This window comes from Populus alba, chromosome 12 (genome assembly GCF_005239225.2).
Source record: "Populus alba chromosome 12, ASM523922v2, whole genome shotgun sequence".
Classification (NCBI taxonomy): domain Eukaryota; kingdom Viridiplantae; phylum Streptophyta; class Magnoliopsida; order Malpighiales; family Salicaceae; genus Populus; species Populus alba.
This window is the reverse complement of record NC_133295.1, coordinates 12,532,937-12,553,543: the sequence shown is the minus strand read 5'-3', so window position 1 is coordinate 12,553,543 and position 20,607 is coordinate 12,532,937.

Genomic DNA, 20,607 nt, shown 5'->3' with positions numbered 1-20,607 from the left:
TAGATATTATTTTAATTCATCATTACTTTAATTATTTTTACCCTTTCTCACTCTTTCTCGGGTACATCGATAAGCCATCCATTAAAGTTAAATTAACTATCAAATTTAATGATAAAAAAATCTAGACAGTAAGCACCTCTTGAGCTAAAAAAAAAAGCTCATTTGCTTTCTTTTTATATTTGCTATTTTTTTAAAAGATTCAATATTCAATAGCAAGAAAAAAAGTTACATGTATATTTATTTCGTGTCTATATTACAATATAATATATTTTTACTTAAAAATACATTAAAAATAATTATATTTTTAGATTTTAGTTATTTCACTTTATTTTTTAAAGACCCAGATAGTATTTTTTAGAGAGTTGAGAGAAGAAAAATATTTTTTTTTTCGAGAGCTGGCTTGATATTTTAATAACATGATGAGCATCTAGTTAAGAAAACAAGTCCAAAAATTATTAATCTCTTGGTTTTCATCGATGCAATAACTGCGGTCCATATCAAATGAGATGCAAGTAGGTAAATGGTTTGAGTCAAGCCTGCCCAAGTGGACAAAAGATGGGAAAATGTCGCCATCTCCTTTCCCTTTTGTTTTTCCATGTGAAGTGCCTAACCATGTGACAACGTGATGAATTCTGAGTCTTAACTCTAAACTTTCCTTGAGCAGTCAAGTCTATTTAAGATTATGATAGCTGTTGTGGTTTAAAATGTTTTTTATTTAGAAATATATTAAAATATTTTTTTATTTTTAAAAATTATTTTTAAGATTATAATATTAAAATAATTTAAAAATATAAAAAAATTAAATTTTAAAAGAATGCGGCTGAAGGGTTGGACCCGTGTGAAGGAAACCAAGCTGCCATTAAGGAATTGGGTGGGTTTGGTAATGGTAGTTACGAGGTTGAAGAAGGTAAATAAAAGGGATACCGAAATATTTATGAATTCGAAAGCTTGCCTTCTATCTTTCCCGGGATTGCTTGAAATGAGTGTCGTGTACGAAATGTTTTGGTTCTTAGAACAAACGTGGAAGCTGTCCTGTTTAATACAAGATAAGGTATTTTGATCCTCCTCCCTGTCTATTCCAGGAATAAATAGATAAATAATTTTGGTTTGTTTGAATTTGTGTATAGTAAAATGAGATAACGGGAATGCTTCTTCTTACTTTCTTTTTATTTTAGATTCTCACTTTTTTTTTTAATTTTAGATTGACGTGTAGCTGTTCAAGTAGATTATTATTTTGATATGTTGATGTTACAAAATAATTTTTTTATTTTTATATATTTTTAAATAAAAAATACTTTGAAAAGTAACCGATCTCACATTTTTAATAACTATATTTATCTACTTTCATCTCTGCTATTGATGTTGCCCAACCCGTGAAATGTTTTTGAAAAATATCAAAGTTTGATAAAGTTTTGGTAAAATAATATATGTTGTATAAGTATTTGGAAAATAATACATTTTCAACACAACTATGATTATGTGTATTGGTTTTGTAACAATCTTGATTGTGAATAACAATTGTTTACTCAGATATCACGTGTGCATGTCTTGTGCATATTAATTAACATGTACAAAAATCGGTATAAAAAATTATGAAAATCCAGTGTTCAATCTATGATGTTCAAGATCTGATGCTTATTAAATGAAATGGAGATAAGCTTTTGTGACATGAGAGAAAAAGAGGGGGTCATTAGAAACATACTGAGCCTTTGTTTTTACACATGTAATACCATTAAAAAAATCTCAAGGAGATAATTCTAATTATACCGTGAAAAACCATTAAACAAGTTCGTAGCTGATTTGTGGTTTTGTTTCGGGTTAATTGTAGGTTAAAATACTTTAGGGTTTAATGAACCTTGAACGATACCATTAACCGATTAGAAGCTTTTTTAGTGGTTTTTCATGACATCATTAGAATTGTTTTGTCGGGATTTTTATAACGATATTGAGTATGTAAAAAATAAAGCTTAAATATATCTCAAATGACCCATTCTTTATTTCCCTTCATTTTCTTTCCCCAATCATTTTTTATACCATATTAGTTTATTTCTCCTATTGTTTATTAACCATAGGCTCTTGAATCTCATATCTTGACAATTATATCTTGGTAAGATTTTATGTTGACTTTTATATATACTAATTAATTCCACTTTTAATTTATTGACGAGTATTTTCAACAGTGATAGTTACATAACCAATTTTTCAAATAATAATTGTATTAAAAAAATGTTATTTTTTAAGTATTTTTTTAACTTGTGTTGTTTTTCTAGTATTTTTAGCAACTGGATTAAAATGCTAAAATACTCCAAACCCTTTCAAATTTATCCTTTTCTGGACCTGGCTAATATGGTAACTTTTTAGCATTTGGCGAACCTCAAACCAATTCAAGCACGCGCTCTTGATTTTGTATTTTCTATTCCTAAAAATAACAATCGTAATGTCTTTGTCTACGTGTCTCCATCGACGGTAAGGATTCAAAATTCAAATCCAAAATCCTATTGTTCTCTTGTTTTTGGAAAAATAAATTGTCACGAATGTTTGAACTATCAAGTATTCTTGTTACACGTGAGTGTTTAACAGAACAGTATTTTTTTTAAACATTTTAAAAATGCATTTAACATACAAAAACATTAAATTAATGTTTTTATTTTTTGAGCTAATTTTCTGATTCATTTAAATATATTTAAATATTCTTTTTTTTTTTACTACCACAAAAAAAAGGTTTAATTTATCACATTTTTCATTCATTGCGTCTTTAGTATTATGATATATTGTTAATTTTAAAAAATATTTTTTACTTGAAAATATATTAAAATTATTATTTATATATATATATTTAAAATCAGTATATTAAAATCATCAAAAAAATACTAAAAAAAATAATTTATATATTTTTAAATAAAATATATTTTTTAAAATACATTTAAAAACAAAAACATCAATCCCAAAACACTTTTATAGTCTTGAAAGGAAAGAAAAACGAAAGAGGGCGTTCCATTGTCAATTAGATGCGGTTTCTCTCATGATTATCCACTAATTAATGACTGTTCCTTAACGTGTCAATCTATCTAATCACCACCTAATTCTAAGCATAACAAGGGTCACGTTAATCTGCTGGTTGCTCGAAAAGGAAAGGACATACAAAGCCAAGCAAGTCAAGGGAGGGAGGGAGAGGGACGGGGGAGGAAAAAGTCATTTTCCTTGCCTCATTACTTCCTTGGTCGCCCTGTGAGCCTCCCTTGAGGCAAGAATTCGAAAGATGGTTGGTTTTTCGTGTTTTAAAAACATTAAACAAAAATTATTATTTTTTATCATTTTTAAATTATTATTTTTATACTTAATTTCAAAAATAATTTTTAAAAATAAAAATATATTATTTTAATATATTTTATAATAAAAAACAACCTCACACACAGTACCAAAACCTTTAAAGTCAGAAAAGCATTTATCCGTGGTCCTGTACTCAAGGTTTCCACCTGGTATCCTGTTATTGGTCGAGTTATCAAAAGCTGCAATCGAACATGAAGTACTTTCTTTTGTTTTTAAGGAAAAGAATCAAACCCACTTTAACTTTCCCCCCTCCTCTTCCCTTCTCGGGGCTTGTGCCGTAGGATTATCTATGTTTTTATTTTTAATTTAAAGACATCTCCTTCTTTTTCCTTAACATGTTTTTTTTTAGACTCTAGTGATAAAAAAAAAAAATCCTTTCAAAAACTTTTGATGGGATGGAAATTTCAAGCCAGGTAATACTATGCATTATAATACTAAATACAAAATAAATAATGTAATAAGAAGTAATCTGAATAGGAAAGATTTAAATTTTTCATGTCCTTATCTTAATCTAACAATCATTTCTTCATGATTAAATAGTATTTTTTTATAATAATAATTTACATGTAAATCAAGATAAAAATGATTTAATGTTTTAAAAATAATTTTTGTGATTTTTTTAGAATTTATATATTCAAAATCTAGTGATTTATTTTTTTTATTTTAATAAAAAAATAAAAAATCATTCGAGTATAGTGTGATTGCTTTTTTAAAATATTTTTTATTTTTTAAAATTTATTTTTTATATCACTACCCTAAATCAATTAAAAAATATAAATTTTAAATCAAAAATAAATAAAATTTTAATAATTTTTTACAAAGACCCGCAATCCAGACATGAAATTCTTAACCCACTTTTCCAAGTGTCATGATGAACATTATCACCGATCTAAATGTCGATCAGTAGCCTTAAATTCTCCACACATTATCCAGGTGTCTCGAGGGGGGGAATCACTGATTTGATTCATCAAAATCCTTATATTATTAAGGTATCATGCCCCGAGTAAAATCACTACTGTAGATCGCAAGTGGCTTCGAGAACGGCAACTTTCATGTGTTTGATATTGTAACGTGAAATATTTTTTATTTTAAAAATATTAAAATAAGTTTTTTTTTTAGTTTTTTGTTTACATTAGCATCTTAAAATTATTAAAAAACAATAATTTAATATCTTTTTAAATAAAATATACTTTTAAAATATACATAAAAAAACTGCACTCCAAAACACTCCAACTAGCTCACTAAAAAAAAAAAAAAAAAGATGGACGCCCAATCCCTCAGCTGATACTAAGTTTTTATTGGTTTCAGTATAATTTATTTTTCAAGAAAATGAGCTCCTGTCCACCGGAGTTTTTAGGTGGATTCTTGATAATTAGATGCAGCCCACTTACAAGACCAAGAGGATATATTAATAAATTAAGTTATTGAAATAAGTTGTATTTGGAAATGCGGTTTTTTTTTTTAATTTAAAAAAAATTATTATTTTAATATATTTTTAAATAAAAAATATTTTAAATTACAATCAAGATTTTATATATACGGGTGTCTTAAGTTGCCGCATGTTTTCAGATGTCACCTAAATTAGATGAAGCGGGGCTGGTCCCGTGTGCTGAGCTTTCGCTTAATAATTCGAGAGACCGTCGTGTAGCAGGACAAACTAAAACTAGCTAATAATACAATTAAGAGGTGCTTACCTGTGCTCTCTCTTCTCTGGCATAACTCATAATTTTCTCCTCATGGGCTGGCACAATCATGCAAGTGTTCTATATCGTGATTGAATTTAAGTTCCAAATTTTGTCCAAAGTTGTGTAAATTAAATTCATGATTAGGCTGTGAGGGGCACTTTGGAATCTATATTTGCATCTCATAAGCATTGTTGCGAGACATGATTCAAGGTATAGATCATGGGTTCATTGAGTAAACCTGAAAAAAATGTTTTTCTATGTTTTTAATTAGATGAGTTGTTTTGGAAAAAAGAAACAACTCATGGAATTGACATAGTCAAATCTCGCTGAAATTAGATGTATTATTCAGGTTTGCTAAGTTTGATCGGATCAAGCAAATTTAACTAGTTAATTTTTAAATTATTTCAGAATAAAATTATACTCAAGCTAAGTTCCAAGCTAATGGATTTATAAGTTAATTTATCGGGTCAATCCAGGTTTAACAACCATGCTCGCACCAACCGAGCATAGCCAAATAAATTTTAATCCCAAGTATGAATGGTAGTCTCTCTCGGAAAAAAAAAACACTCCGGGTACCGTATTTGTTTTCGCCCAAAGTTAAGGACATTTAATTTTTGCATTAATGATGTGAGATTTGCCGCAAGTTGAGCAATTGCCCAATAATTCAGGAGAGCATAGCGCAGCAAGGACAAATTAAACCTATTTCAATTATAGGAACATAATGAAACATAAAAAAGAGCAAAAATACAAAGAGAATGCAATAAAGAGTGGCCTGCCTATACTTGCATGATTCACATTTTCTTTCCGAGGCAGTACATGCATTTTATTTGAAGTATCAATCTTACAACTGGATTGAATCTCCCTTCTATCTATCCATAACAACATATTAATATAAAAAATAAAATAAATTATTTAAATATATTTTTAAATAAAAAATACTTTAAAAAATACCATATACTCTAATATCAAACACACACATACCCTTCCCATAAAAGAGTGATTTTTAGAGCGTGTTTGAGAGTGATTGTTATTGTTTTTAAAAATACTTTTTATTTAAAAATATATTAAAATAATATATTTTTTATTTTTAAAAAATTATTTTTGATATCAACGCATTAAAATAATTTTAAAATAAAAAAATATTAATTTTTTAAAAAAATATTTTTAAAATATAAAAATAACATAATAAAAAGAGAAAAAATAAAAACCCCTGAAAAGCAGGTGCATCGTCGAGTTTGAATTTTTCAGGCGGCGTGACATAATGTACTAGAAAACACACAAATGCACGCATTCTTTATGTGGCTACACGAGGCAGGCAGGTCATCCTGTCATGCAGCTTCCAACAAACTTCCGGTAAATCGGACGGTTGTAATGAAAGCGAAAGGGAGGGAAGGAGGGAGAGAGAGAAAGGTTGGCGATAAAAAGGTTCACGTGGTCGTGGTGGTTTCATGGGCGTTAGATCTACAGCTAGATAGCTTGCTTTCTTCTTGTTGTGATACGTCCATGAAAGGGACACACGAATGGGCATTGTTTTTGGAGTGGAGTGAATCAATGGCCATTCTTGGTACATACACAAATAATGGCTTTATTTACTTTCCTTTATCCTTTTATTAATATATATTTTTAAAATTGACTCAGTCGAGGTTGGTAGCTAACTATCATCCACGTACTCTTTTAACTTGGCATAATATGAATAAATATTTTAAACACGGAATAAACTATTAATCTGAGAATAATTTTATTTTTAAAATATGGGTGTTTGGACTAGAATAAATATTTTAAACACGTAACAAATTATGAATATAAAAATAATTTTTTTTTAATATGAGTATTTGGGTCAGCTTGTATTGTAGCTCGACTAATTTTATAGGCTTTAAAGTTAATGAATATATAAGTCTCTAGTGATTCTGAGGTTTGTGAGACTCGAACTGATGACTTCTACAAAATAAATTTAGAACTTGATCAGTTTAGTTACCTTTCTTAAAATAAAAAATAATTTTTAATGATTAAGATATACCTGGGAAAAAAAAAGGTTAAGCTCTTAAGAAAATATTGTGAAAAGGCTTATTTCACTTGTTTTAGTTTTGTAATTAGTATCCAATAATTAATATTTACGTGTAATTCTCAAATATACACGAGTGAAAGATGCAATGTTGAATATCATATTTGCAATCCTAACTCACCAACCGGAGGTAAAAGGGAAAGAAAAATAGCTTTCAAGCCTGTTATTTTTATTTTTTTTATCGTGATGATGATTATATATATTTTTTTAATACTAACACATTAAAATATTATAAAAATATAAAAATAAATTAAATTTTTTTCAAAAATACTTTTAAAAATAATAAAAAAAGCTCTTTAGCTTTGTATATTTTGAAAGTTTCCATGCATGGTCAAATGATTCACCTGTGAAAAAGATGAGGAGAAAAAGAAGGGCTAGAAAAGAACATGGACCACACCTAGGAGTGCTAGGGAAATGGGGATGTTTTGCGTAGCCTCATGTTTAGGTGCTTTTTAAATTTGTTTTTGGTTTGTAAAAATATTTATGGTTTATTTTTATGATTTTTATATGAAAAACATATTTTAATATATTTTTAAATAAAATTTTAATTTTTTAAAAAATACTTACATCATAATTTCAAACATTCCCTTTGAGCTCATTTAATATTAAAACAACAATTATTTTTAATCGTGTTTTTTTGCTTGGAAATATATTAAAATAATTTTTTAATTTTTAAAATTTATTTTTCATATTAACACATCAAAACAATATAAATATATAAAAAAATAATTTAAAACAACAAAATAATATTTTTATAAAATACTCTTAAAACATACAAACAAATGATCTCCTAGCTTCTTGGTATACTTTAGGTCAAAAATTGGGTTTGGTTAGGACTTAATTTGAAGGCTTCGAGTGGAGATTTAGGTTTAGTGTAGTGGGCCAAAAGGTTTGTACTTGGGGGAGGTGGGGGTGGAAACAAAAAGGAGAAACAGAAGCCTGGTTAGGTTAGGATCTGATTAGCAGCTTTTTTAACTTCCATTAAAAAGAATCACTTTTCAGATTTGCAATAATTCAAATCTCCTTTCTGACAAAAAAAAAATAATAAAAAAAAAATGCTGGGTTGATGTTGTTCTTGGTGACAGTGTTTTGTTAGTTGAAGGGAGGTTTGATATGAATTTCCTTTTAAGTTTTTTTAAAAACCGCAGTTCAAAACATAAACAGAAAACGAAAAAAAAATGGTAAGCTTTGCTTTTCCATTATAAAAAAATTGAAAATAATCAAGGATTGTTCAGAAATAAAATAATATTTTATTTTTTTAAAAAAATAGAATCATAAAACGAAAATTCAGAATTTAATGTCCAGATACAATATTTTTACTTTCGGAATTTTTCAGCTATTCAATCTGCAAAAAAATTTTATATTTTTCTTACAATTTTTTCACCGTTATCTAATTTGAATTACAGTTTTTTTACATGGGTTTACGGTAAATTATTCTCTTAAAACTAATACAAATTTACAGGGTTTTTTTTATAAATTAATATAAGTGTTTGGATTACCTCAATTAATTTTACAAATATTAAAATTAATAATTATATAAATTTCTAATCACTCTAAAATTTATAAAATTTAAATTAATGATCAAAAAATTTAAAATCTAATTAATTAAATCATACCCTTAAATTAGCACGAGCTTTAATTTAATCCCAGACGTATATTGGATATTTTTTTGGTAAAATATAAAAGTGAAAAATATCTTGGTTGAAAACGAAAAATGAAAGGGAAATCACTTTCTCTTTCACTCTCTGCTCCAACTCTTCTGCGAACTGCGGGTCTACTGAATTAAAGATCCTGCACAAAGCAAGCGATGCCGTTCTGGACACTTCCTCACGAAATACGACATCTGTCTTTCTTTGGTTTTATTTCAAGGTTTTTGTTTTGTCGTGTAATCTGTACAACTACTAACCAAAGGGCATACTTGAAGACAGCGCTTGCATTCACCGAAAACGACCACGAATTATAGGTAAATTTGAATAAATTATTTTCATTAAAAAGCATTGTTTTGTTTTTTTAAAAATGTTTTTAAAATTAACCCTATCATTTTATAATCAACTTTAATTCGAGTTAATTGAATCTTAAAAACCTAGTTTAATTAGCTAGTTTTATCAAGTTAATATATTTTTTATTCAATTTAAATTTGATATGGATTCAATTCTAAAATCATGCTTGTGAGACACTGCATAGACAGGTATACTCTGTATGTATATTTCTTGTAATTGTGATTAAAGAAGTGAGTTTAATAAAAAAAAAAATTAGTTGTGATTTTAAAAGAATAAGTTTTAAAGACATGTATTTGATTAAAATTATTGTGGAATTATTTTTTATATGTAACATAAATAAATAAAAAATTTTAACTTTTACAAAATCATAATCTAAAAAAAATGATGTATAAGGATTAGTGCGTACAAACAAAAGATGTGATAATAATTTTTCCAGCAAAACAAATGCCACCAGTCTCCAAGTCCCAAATTTCCTAGATATAACTAACTATGAGGCGGTTTTGGGAGTGTTTAATATTATAATAATAATTATTTTTTAAAATGATTTTTTTAAAAAATTATATCAATATATATATATATATATATATATAATTTATTCTTGATACTAGCACATCAAAACAATATAAAAATATAAAAACAAAATATTAATTTAAAGTAAAAACATTTGCAAAATCACAGTTGCATAGCCAAGCAAGGTACTAACCATGGTTTAAAAAGATTTTTTTTCTTGTAAAATTAACATAGTAAAATTGGTAGGATAATATTGTTTAAAAAAAAAATGATAAAATAATACAGTTTAATCATATTGCATTTAAAAAACATGATTTTTGGTAAATATTGTTATTAAAAAGCACAATATTATCAAATATAGCACTTTTGAAATATAACAATTTAAGTCGTGTTTTAGAAATGCAATATCAATTAAAATCTAAACTTTTCACATCAAAGAACAACAACATAGATACATTGTCTCTCTCTCTTAAAATATTACCGACGCCTTCAATTTTCCTCTAAAAAACCCTACTAAACACTTAGATTTTCCCATTAAAACAAAAAAAATAAAATTAAACATGTCCTAGTTTCAAAGCATCCTTTGATGTTTTTGTGTTAAAAATCCATTGTTACTTTTATCGCCGCCACCTTTAGTATTGTCACCACCCTAACTCTTTTTATAGTCCAACGAACAAGGTTAACATATTATATTGTTATGAATTTGTGTTTGATTTGGTTGGGATAGGATAATTGTTTAAGTTAAATTTATGGTTAATGGTGAATTTTAAGATTTGTTGAAAAATGTTAAATTAGAGAATATCATTAATTATGTTTGATTTCGTATAGTTGAACATGATAACAAGTTAAATTAATTATAAATTAGTTATTTCAGTTAATTATGTGCCGCGTTTAATTGATATTAAGTTGTCGAGCTAGTCGAGTTAGGAATTCTATATATACCATTGGAATAAACTAATAGTGCAAGCAACCACTTTTGATGATTTAATGGAAAGGAGCATGAACAAGGTATTTGTATTACGAATTACACGTTCCATTAAATTGTTGCCAAGTTTAAGAATTTGATATTTTTTAAATTATATTAATTTTCTATGAATTTGAGTTTGATTTAATGCAATTTAGCATAGAAAATTCAATCAAATTTTGTTTCATGAATTATGTTTAATTATTGATGAATTTTTTCTAATGTTAAATTTTGTACAATTATTGCTAATTAAATATCGTGATTCAAAATTGCGATAAAATTATAATTGATATCGTGATTTACAACCATAACATTATTAAAATATTACATTTTCTAAACTATAATATTTTTAAACCATACTATTTCACCAATTTTTTTTCTTATCTAATATTAACTCACATTTTATTTATTTATATTTTGTGTGCTAATTATCTAACATATCCGATTTAAAATCAATTCCCGCCTTTGCCATCGGAGTTAATGAAAAGTAAGACTCTAAAGACAAAGAAATTTGCAAATATAACAACTGCACAGTCATCGGCTTTTTTACACGTTTTTCGAAAGCCACCTAAAGAGAAGGAGTGGAAACGAGCCGGTGGCTGGGGTCACGTCACAACCTCAGTGGTCAGAGAGCCCATTCAAATATTCATTGTGCAAATCAGAATATTCCCTCGCAATACTTGGATTTGTATGGAAGAGAGTGCAGGGCACCAAGGAAGCGCGTGGCAAGCCAGAATATTTTCTGATGGAGGCAGCCCATTGAGAGTGTAAGCACCAATATGGGCTTTTTCTCAAGCCGCAAATGGCCCAAATACCCATCATGACTTGGAAGGCTGGGCCGTCCAGCAAACCCAGGTTGATTAGCCTTGCGCAATCCTTCTTGTTAAGTGTTCCGTTGGTTTAAAAGACTGGACATTCGGCAGCTTTAAGCGTGCTTCACTTAAAAATAATAAAAAAAGTTTTTTTAAAAATATTTTTAATTGTAGTTTTTAAAATAGATTTTTCATGTTTTATTTTTATGGCTGACACTATTAAATGAAAATCATTCATAAAACATTAATTTAGAATTGTTATGTGAAAAATAATTTATAACAATAAAACAAACACTCATTAATTTTTATAAAATCAAAATTTAAACGTGCATTGTCCATTGCAAAAAGTACAAGCTATATAGCTAAACAAACTATTTTTTTTATATTATTTTTAATTGTTATTTTTTTAATTATAATTTTTTAATTGCTATTTTTTAATTGATTTTTTTTAATTTCACCCTTAAACATATAATTTCATTTATTTTTTTTCTTGAATATTTAATTTAATTTTATTCTTTTAATTGCTATTTGTTTTGTTTTGTATTGTTTTTTTGATTGATTTTCTACTTATGAGGTCATCTCAACTTCATGTTTTATGTTGTGTGTTTGATTTGTTGATCTAAGTTGGTTACAAGGTTTACTCAAGGTTATTTTTTGTTATTTTTTTTATATTTTTCCATCATATTAATAAATGTTTATTCCTTATATTTTAGATATAATATTAATAAGTGTTTATTCCTTATATTTTAGATTTGGTTCAAGTTATTTGAAATTGTTAAATCTAGTTGTCTCCATAACTCAAATCTCATATTTTCTTTGAGTTCTTTGAAAACACTAACATTATATGTTTTTTTTTTGGTTTGCATTCGGTCTGAAATGTTTTTTTGTTCCTGTAGAGAACGGATTACATGATTAGTAGAATTTAAAGAGTGTTCATGGCATTGTGCAAATAACTAAAAAATAAAGCTAAAATGTCAATGGAAAAATAGTTGTTTTTGTTACTTACACATTTGTTAAGAGAAATACTTAATGATAAAAAAGTCATGAATAAATTAATGAAAAAAAAATAAAATCTGTTCTTCTTACCCGAATATAGAAATCTAAATGGCATTAAAAAAAAAATGTCAGTGTGAAAAATATTATTCTCAAAATAGTTGATTGGTTACATGTAGATGGGTTTTACTGACCCTCAAAACAATTTATGAAAGAAAAAGAAAAGAAATTCAAATAAACAGATCAGTCGAAAGAAGGACAAAGGTGTTGTAGAAATGAGTTTTTTTTTTTACAATATTTTTTATTTATAAAAATATTATTTTAATATTTTTATTTTTTAAAAATTATTTTTTACACTAATATATCAAAATAATTTAAAAATATTAATTTAAAATAAAAAATTAAAAAATTTAAATTTATTATAATTGTTTTTTAAAAAACAAAATGCTTTTAACCTAATTGATTTTCCGTATCTACAGTATTGAAGTCTCCCTCCCTGTTCCACAGTATTATTTCGGCAGCCGTTCTCCGCTCACCGGATCCGAACCTGTCCCGTTAGATTTCTTTGGGCTACACACACACACGTTATAAACCATGTTTTCACGGGGTGATGTAAAACTGTTCTGCTGGAAGTATAGGTTTGTATCATGTTTTCTTTTCCTGATCTTACTTGAACCATGTTTTCTTTAACCCAATTATGTCTTTAAGAGGAGATCTGTCTAAGAGGCAAGAAAATAAGCAAAAAGATGTCACTTTTAGTATTGTTTTGAGATAGATCTCTTATATTTCGAGGACCCGTGTTCATGTTTTTTGGTTTGAATTGTTGTATTTGAGTTTGAGATTTTCTTAGAAGAGAACTAAAGGAGAAAAGGATGTGTTTTCATGGCTGTCTGCTGTGTTTTTGTGATGAGGGATGGATCAAAGGAAGACAAACCCCAAGAATAGATCAAGACTTAGCAGATTTTTAGGTTTATATTTATTTATTTATTGATTCTCTTTTCCTCTTCTGGGTAGTGTTTAGTTCTGCGTTTTATTTTCCTATATTCCAATTATTTACCTGTTTCAGAGAAAACATTAATTGCAGATGGCATGTCTAATTTTGCTCTTGTTTAGTATTGAGATCGCTATTATTTTTTAATAATATTTTTGATATGTGTAGTTTTACATTATATTTTTTTATTCAATCAATTTTAATTTTATTTTTAATAAAAAAATTTAATAAAAACAATTAAATAAATGTCTCTTGTTACGGGATTAAATATCTTCATCCATATTTATCTCTTAATTTTTCTAGTTTTGCTTTTAATTATTTTAATGATTTTTTATTTATTTACACAAGTAATAATGAATTTATTTAATTAGATGTTTGTATAAAGTTTTTGATCTATATTTAGGATTTTTTATGTCAAAAAAGTCTGATTATAATTTTTTTTTAAAAAATAACCTGCGGGCTAAATGACTATTATTATTATTATATATTTTATATAATATACTAAAAAAGATCACTGTTTCATTGTTTGTCCTTTTACTATTCACGAAGACACAAGTTATTGTAGATTGGAGCGGTGCAATGATACGGCTGTATTTACCAAAAAAACCTATTAGACATGTAGTTAAGGGTGTGGTTGTCTTTTTTATGAGATACATTTGGCACGGAAAAAATAATTAAGGATATAATGGTCCGTTCAAGATTTTTAGGGTCCGTCCTGGGGAATGAGATGACTGCTAGACACCTGGCACTAAAGTCAGACATGTCTGCCAGACCCGTGCCTAGGGTTAGCAGACCCGCACGCCTGAATTCAAATCATATTTTTCCATTGAAATAATTCATCTTTTATATTTATAAATTTGTTATCCCTTCAACAAAAATTCTATCTTCTATTATTATTAGTACTGTTGTTATTGTTGTTGTTACAAGGCTATTGGGGTTAGCTTTCGATCAAAACCAAATATATTTAATTTTATTTTTTTGCCTTTTCAGATTTTTTTTCTTTTTTTTTATGTGTTTTTTTTTCATAAAGTAAAGAAGAAATAAATTGATGAGATTTTTTTTTTATATTGTACAAAAAATTAAATGATGATAATTTTTATTCATTTAAAGTTAAGTTGATTGAATTTTTTTTTTCCCAATAGAGTTGAGCCCTGCTGCCCAACAAAGCCCACTAGAGTTGAGATGATTGAATTTTTTTTTCTCAATAAAATTGGGTTGTACTGCACCCAATACCATTGAGTCTTGTTGTCATCAAGATTCAATAGGGCTGGCCCTTATTGCTTGTAGCATGACCCAAGATCCAATAAAGTTGGGTTATTGCCAGACTAATGACACTTAATATATTTCTTATATTTTTTGTTTTTCAAATTTTTTTTTATAAGCTATTGATTTAACTAGTAAATATGCTTTTTGATAGCAATAATACAGTGAAATAAGTCTATTATGTGAAAAGATAAGAAATCTCCCAGTGATGTATTAATCTAAAATCTAAAAGCGCTGCTTCCTATAAATTTTCAAATCACATACTACTATAGTAATGTGGGATACAACTTAAATCTCGAATAATAATAACAATTGACATGGAGCTGCTATTAGAAGTTTGTGAACGTCTATATATATGCTGACACTTGGACCTGTTATTTCAGTCTAAGTCTTTTCATCTTTTGTTTTCCTTTTGCTCTTCAGTCTTTTTATTTTTGGGTTATCTTCATTTCCCCTCGCCTATTATAGTTACTTTCCTATATATCTCGCGCAATGTGATGTATGTGCTATCTGCTTCGCTTTAGTTTTCGCTTCTACTTCCTTTGTTTTTTGCCTGGTCTTCTATATACTTGGGACTATGATTTGGTACTAAGAGTTTCAGAAACTAAGTATGTTTTCCAGCGTTCTTTGTTTGAGAGCAATATTTTGCCTTTCTTTCCTTAATTTTCTCGACCACTATTTCTTTAATAAAGCTTTTTTTGTTGTGGCCCTTTCAAACCTTTAAAAACTTGGACAACCCATGCTTGACCCAACTATTGCATACTAAAAACAAGTAGTTGCTGCCATTGTAGTATTACAAGATACATTTAGAGCACTAATCTTAGCTTATTTTAACACAACTGTTGCATATTTGAAACAACTAGTTACTGCCATGGTCGTATTACAATATACATTTATAACACTATTCTTATCACATTTTAACATAACTGTTGCATATTTGAAACAAGTAGTTACTGCCACGGTAGTATTACAAGATACATTTAGAGCACTAATCTTAGCACATTTTAACACAATTGTTGCATGCTGGAAACAAGTAGTTGCTACCATGGTATTATTACAAGATACATTTATAGCACTAATCTTAGCAAATTTTAACACCACTATTGCATATTGGAAACAAATAGTTGCTGCCATGGTAGTATTACTAGATACATTTATAGCACTAATCTTAGCACATTTTAACAGAACTGTTGCATATTAGAAACAAGTAGTTGCTACCATTGTGGTATTCCAAGATACATTTAGAGCACTAATCTTAGCACATTTTAACATAACTGTTGCATAATGGAAACAAGAAGTTACTATAATGTTAGTATCACAACACTATATGATGTAATCTGTATAAATTCTATTTTGAATTAAAATTTGTCAAATACATAATGCAATACACATCATGTATAAAATAAAATTCCCCTTCTAGTAACATCATGCTATCATCTCATACGAAATCACTAGTGGAAGATTAAATTGAAAGGATCAAAGCAAGAGTCCAGCATTAAAAGCTGTGTCAAAGAGGAAAAATTAAAGAGACCTAACTGTTAGCATATTGAAACAAGTGAAGATCTTTTTGAATTAAAATTTGTCAAAAACATAACAATACAAAAGAAAAATTAAAGAGACCTAACTCTTAGCATAATGGAAACAAGAAGTTACTATAATGTTAGTATCACAACACTATATGATGTAATCTGTATAAATTCTATTTTGAATTAAAATTTGTCAAATACATAATGCAATACACATCATGTATAAAATAAAATTCCCCTTCTAGTAATATCATGCTATCCTCTCATACGAAATCACTAGTGGAAGATTAAATTGAAAGGATCAAAGCAAGAGTCCAGCATTAAAAGCTGTGTCAAAGAGGAAAAATTAAAGAGACCAAACTGTTAGCATATTGAAACAAGTGAAGATCTTTTTGAATTAGAATTTGTCAAAAACATAACAATACAAAAGAAAAATTAAAGAGACGTAACTGTTAGCATAATGGAAACAAGAAGTTACTATAATGTTAGTATCACAACACTATATGATGTAATCTGTATAAATTCTATTTTGAATTAAAATTTGTCAAATAGATAATGCAATACAGATCATGTATAAAATAAAATTCCCCTTCTAGTAACATCATGCTATCCTCTCATACGAAATCACTAGTGGAAGATTAAATTGAAAGGATCAAAGCAAGAGTCCAACATTAAAAGCTGTGTCAAAAAGAAAAAATTAAAGAGACCTAACTGTTAGCATATTGAAACAAGTGAAGATCTTTTTGAATTAAAATTTGTCAAAAACATAACAATACAAAAGAAAAATTAAAGAGACCTAACTCTTAGCATAATGGAAACAAGAAGTTACTATAATGTTAGTATCACAACATTATATGATGTAATCTGTATAAATTCTATTTTGAATTAAAATTTGTCAAATAGATAATGCAATACACATCATGTATAAAATAAAATTTCCCTTCTAGTAACATCATGCTATCCTCTCATACGAAATCACTAGTGGAAGATTAAATTGAAAGGATCAAAGCAAAAGTCCAACATTAAAAGCTGTGTCAAAAAGGAAAAATTAAAGAGACCTAACTGTTAGCATATTGAAACAAGTGAAGATCTTTTTGAATTAAAATTTGTCAAAAACATAAGAATACAAAAGAAAAATTAAAGAGACCTAACTGTTAGCATAATGGAAACAAGAAGTTACTATAATGTTAGTATCACAACACTATATGATGTAATCTGTATAAATTCTATTTTGAATTAAAATTTGTCAAATACATAATGCAATACACATCATGTATAAAATAAAATTCCCCTTCTAGTAACATCATGCTATCCTCTCATACGAAATCACTAGTGGAAGATTAAATTGAAAGGATCAAAGCAAAAGTCCAGCATTAAAAGCTGTGTCATAGAGGAAAAATTAAAGAGACCTAACTGTTAGCATATTGAAACAAGTGAAGATCTTTTTGAATTAAAATTTGTCAAAAACATAACAATACAAAAGAAAAATTAAAGAGACCTAACTGTTAGCATAATGGAAACAAGAAGTTACTATAATGTTAGTATCACATCACTATATGATGTAATCTGTATAAATTCTATTTTGAATTAAAATTTGTCAAATAGATAATGCAATACACATCATGTATAAAATAAAATTTCCCTTCTAGTAACATCATGCTATCCTCTCATACGAAATCACAAGTGGAAGATTAAATTGGAAGGATCAAAGCAAGAGTCCATCATTAAAAGCTGTGTCAAAGAGAAAAAATTAAAGAGACCAAACTGTTAGCATATTGAAACAAGTGAAGATCTTTTTGAATTAAAATTTATCAAAAACATAACAATATAAAAAAAAAAAATTAAAGAGACCTAACTGTTAGCATAAGGGAAACTAGAAGTTACTATAATGTTAGTATCACAGCACTATATGATGTAATCTGTATAAATTCTATTTTGAATTAAAAATTGTCAAATACATAATGCAATACACATCATGTATAAAATAAAATTCCCCTTCTAGTAACATCATGCTATCCTCTCATACGAAATCACAAGTGGAAGATTAAATTGAAAGGATCAAAGCAAGAGTCCAGCATTAAAAGCTGTGTCAAAGAGGAAAAATTAAAGAGACCTAACTGTTAGCATATTGAAACAAGTGAAGATCTTTTTGAATTAAAATTTGTCAAAAACATAACAATACAAAAGAAAAATTAAAGAGACCTAACTCTTAGTATAATGAAAACAAGAAGTTACTATAATGTTAGTATCACAACACTATATGATGTAATCTGTATAAATTCTATTTTGAATTAAAATTTGTCAAAAACATAACAATACAAAATTTAATCCACTACATATGTAAAATGAAATGCTTCCCGTAGTAACATTTAAAATCTAAATGAGAAACTCCCCAAATTAGAAAACCCTCTAAATTGATACCCAATTACCCACAACCCAACTTCTAATAATCCTAATTGAGAAACCTTAGATACCTTCAATACTTGAGCTGGTCGCTTCTTTGCCTTCCCCATGCCTTCTCTCGTAATAGGAGTTAAATGAAATGCCTTCTCCGCCTCTCGTTTGATTCTCGTAATAGGAGTTAAAAGAACTGCCTTCTCTGCCTCTCATTTGATTCTCTTAAAAGGAGTTCAATGAACTGGTTTAATTTGGTTCTCTTCTATTATATATAATAATAATAAAAAAAAAGTTGCCAAAAGGGAAGGTAAATTCGCTATGCACTAAGACTCAAGTTACTATTCACTATCAACAGTAAAATAATTACCTTCCTAAAAAATCCGAAAGCCTGGTGTTAAAATACTTAAATTGCAGGATGAGGGCCTTTTGGTGTTTTTATGTTGGGTTTTTTTTTTGTTTTTATTTTTTATAAAAATTGTAAGGTAATTAAAGGCATATTTATCCTTTTATATTATTAATTATTATTTAATTTTTAAAAATCACTTGCTCGTTGCAGGCGGCAGCACATTTTGAGTAGTGCATACAGCGCCTCCTAGGGACATAAAATGTTTTTCATCGTGTGCTCTTCCTCCTAGTGCAACGCGTGTTAGTAGATGTTGGGTGGTTTGTTCTTGGCCAGTCTTTTATCATTTTCTATTCTCTCTTTCCTGAAAAGTATATATAGCCTTATCTTTTTTGTTCTTTTTATTTCATCTTCAATCCTTAATTCTTTTGATTTCAAATTCATGTCCTTGGCTCTTTGGTTAAAGTTTTTTTTTTTCTTTCAATTTAATTCTCAATTCTAATTTGTCATTACAATTTTTTCAATTTGGTCCTTTTAATTTCTAGTTTTTTTTTTCAAGTTTTTTGGTGGTTTTCAATTTCATCCTTCTATCCAAGTTTGTGGTTTTTTTTTTTATAATTTCGTTTTTTTTTTTTTTGATTTTAATTTTTGTCCTTTTGTTAATTTTTTTTTAAATTTAACCTTTGGAAAATTGTTGTTGCCCTTAATTTATTTTTTTATTTCAATTTTCAACCATGTTTTTTAATTGCTAATTTTTTAATCGCACAAAATAAATCACGCTGGTTAACCCTAGTCAACAAACTTGAGCTGTTACTTTTTCCAAGTTGACACCTAGGTTTTGAAAACTAAGTGGTAGATAACTCGGGTCAATTCAATTTTTTTATTGTATAAAAAAATGTAAAATGGACTACATTTTGGAAAAAAAGATTAAAAGGAAAACAATAACAATTTTTGACTATTTTGTCACGGCTTGTTGGGTTGCAGGTCAACCTGTATTTATGCAAGGTCAATTATCTTCAATTTTATTTGAAATCTGGCCTCGTCTAGACCTAGATCACCCGAGTCACAGGTTAAATTGATGGTTATGGTGAAGTTTTAAAACATTGATTTGTCGGGTTATCTTGTTCTTATTGTCGAGGCCACGTGTTTGTAGGTTTAACCTAATTTGATTTTACTTGCTTGTTATTATCTTGGTCACATGTTTGTCACACAATACTAGCCTTTTGTTGTCAATTATTTTTATATTCAATCACACACTTTTAGAGGGTTTATTTCCTGGTTACTATGGTTTTTTTTTCTTTTAATTGTGTGTTTGCTATCGGTGTTGATTTTGCAGTAAACAAGCCTTGGGTGGAGGAAGGAACACTCAAATTTTTGCCATCATCAAACCATTATGTGGAAACGTGGGTTCGAGTTCTTTCACATGGTGCTCAATAGCATTAAGCACTTGTTATAGTCGCGAGAATCAAGTTGGGAGTAAAGGAAAATGCAGTTTGTACCAAGGTTAAGAAATTAGTGGGATGCCAAGGAGATTTGGATGGCAGTCTTGGTAGGAAGAAAAGAGAGGATGGAAAGGAGTGTATTTTCTGGCGAGTACTTGAGACTTTGAGTGGTGGTCGTGTTTTGATGGATCAATGGATTGAAAAGTTCAATCAATTTGCTTGGCAATGTGTTTAACCCATGCTTGTTGGGTCTGACATTAGCCAAATCCAAATCCAAATCCAAATCCAA